The sequence below is a fragment of the Octopus bimaculoides genome, chromosome 18 (genome assembly GCF_001194135.2).
Source record: "Octopus bimaculoides isolate UCB-OBI-ISO-001 chromosome 18, ASM119413v2, whole genome shotgun sequence".
In the NCBI taxonomy this organism is placed as follows: domain Eukaryota; kingdom Metazoa; phylum Mollusca; class Cephalopoda; order Octopoda; family Octopodidae; genus Octopus; species Octopus bimaculoides.
In genome coordinates this window covers 8,517,701-8,520,127 of record NC_068998.1, presented here as the reverse complement: position 1 = coordinate 8,520,127, position 2,427 = coordinate 8,517,701, and the positions used below count along the sequence as shown (strand labels likewise).

The 2,427-nt window shown below is 32.4% G+C and overlaps 1 long non-coding RNA gene across 4 annotated transcripts in view; it reads left to right on the top strand.

Annotated features, from left to right (window-relative positions):
• The window catches only part of LOC106882780 (uncharacterized), a 397,572-nt gene that overhangs the window by 223,326 nt on the left and 171,819 nt on the right, over positions 1 to 2,427 (top strand). For 3 of the 4 annotated variants that reach the window (XR_008266020.1, XR_008266021.1, XR_008266019.1), the window contains exon 2: positions 1,435 to 1,478. The exons of the other annotated variant lie outside the window; for it this stretch is intronic. This is a non-coding gene — a long non-coding RNA (uncharacterized LOC106882780). The remainder of the gene's footprint in view (positions 1 to 1,434; positions 1,479 to 2,427) is intronic. 4 annotated transcript variants of the gene reach the window in all.

Genomic DNA, 2,427 nt, shown 5'->3' with positions numbered 1-2,427 from the left:
ATATATGTATATGTGTATATGAGTATATATATGTATATGTGTATATGAGTGTATATATATGTATATGTGTATATGTGTGTATATATATATACCTTAATAAAAAAGGAAAATGTATGAAAAAGAATTTCGTGTTATTCTTTTACTTCGATAGAAGTTCTGATATCGATATATATTTTTGGGTAAATATTGGAGGAGAATATTTTCATATCGCTGTATTTTGATCTTAAATATAACATTTTTACAATAAGAAAGGAAAGGAAACGTATTATTTGTTTCGTTATCTTAGGAATATCATAGTTTATGTATTTGCCTACTAAAAATAGTTCTAAAAACCAGGTGCACACCAGAAGGATGTATAGTAATAATTAAAGCATTGGGAAAACAATATTCAAATAAAAATTATAAATTTGTAAAATTATTTTATATTAATTAATGCATGGGAGTATATATTTTACAATCATACTATTACTAAGAACCCATGTTTGATCAAAGGCCTTCCTACCGTGATCATTCCATTACATTTTCATTGTATCTATTACTATAGTACTAAATAGTATATCCTCTACGTTTTACATTGAGGAGATCGAGCTAATTTAGTGAAGATCAGTTGAAACGTAGACATGCTACATATTGGTGTCAGAATTCAAAACAATTCAGTATTTTAGCAGCAACTGATCTGTAGAAGTTTAGATACACTTCTTGTTATAGATCTTTTCCATTGAGTAATAAGTCACGACATTTCAGAGCGCCTGTTTAACGTAAGTATTGCATGAACAGGAAGACGACAACACATCAAAGGATTTTTTGGTTGTGTGTACGGAATGAGTAACCTTTTGGCTTTATAGTGTTAAGAACGAAATGTTCTCTCTCAAATAAAAGAAAACAAGGCCTAATGTTGATGCTAATTTAGCCGATTTAATGTAACTGTCATCGTTTATAATCATTACCTTCATTGTTTTACACTCACTTTCTTAAGATACTCATCGGATTTTCATACACTCTGTTGTGTAGTCTTTTATCTACATGCCTACTGCCGCTGTTTGCCCCAGTGGAATGGGGCGAACTTGTAGAATAAATATATTTCCTTACAGTTAATTTTAGTGCGTGAATCTCAGCATAACTTTTGAATTTAGTGTGGCTTTTGATATTGGGACTATTTCTCTGTGAATGTAATTTTATGTGTCTGAGCTGTGTGAGAAGGTTAATGTTTCGATGGTGTTTTAATACAGACGAAACGGGCAGCACAGCTGTCTGTGTTTTATCATAAACTGTAGAGGGATTAAATTTCTTTTCGTGATAAACCGTGTCCACGTTTGTGAATATGGTCTTTTTTGTTTTAGCAATTTTGATACATTCTGTAGACGTAGTTTGTGAAAGATATGCAATGATGATTAGTAAACTAAATAGTATAATTAAAAAAAAATATATTTCCAGGGCCCAGGCATTGCAGATACAGATCAACACCGGAGATAATCAAGGTAAATACGCTCGAAACCCAAGAGCTTTTATTCATCTGCAGTTATCTTTGGAGAAGATGTGTATTGCTGTATTTTTTTTTATAAAAGAAAATCAAGTTATTGCAACCCCACAGGCAGAAGAAGTGTTAACAAATGCTTATATATTAAAATCTATGGTAATATAATCCTTAGAATTTTTAGCAATAGAAATATTATCATATTGATATCATTTGCTTTATACATTTATGTATCATTCCTAACTTGTCTCTACACACATTCGTTTTCATATATTGAGACGCAAGACGGTTAAAAGAAGTGAGCAAGATGGCAGAAATTCAAATCTTGCGTCATTTATCTTTACAAGAGTAGATTAAAATATAACATACACGTATTAAGATCGCCATAGTAGGTTGTAGTGACAAGCATTGCAAGATAACTGGTACAATTTTCATTGCACGATTTACGTCAGGGTATCTCTCTCCCAGTAGAGATGCCTACTCCATGTATTTGTTAAAAATAATGGGAGCTTCCTCTACCTTTAGGAAATATATTTAACCCGCAGATGGGACCCATAGGTCCCATCATTCCGGGTAATAACAGACCTGGGAATAATGGTATTTAAAGAGTAATTCCACGCTTCCCACAACTCCAGAGCTCCCGAACTGGAGCGTCACCTCCTGCTGCAGTTTGATGTCAAAATTGGGTCATATATATATATATATATATACATATATATAATGTTTACACACGTACACACATACACACATATGTATAGAAGTCAAAACGACGTACCCAGTGAACGTATAAGTTTGAACCTCAGTTTAAGATGGAAAAAGAGGGCAAGGTGACGTTTCAATGATAGTTCTTCGTCAAAAACAGGAAATAGGAAAGGTAAGGAATGCAGAATAAGAATAGTCAGAAAGAAAAGAATACCCCGAAAAGTATGTGTGTATATATATATATATATATA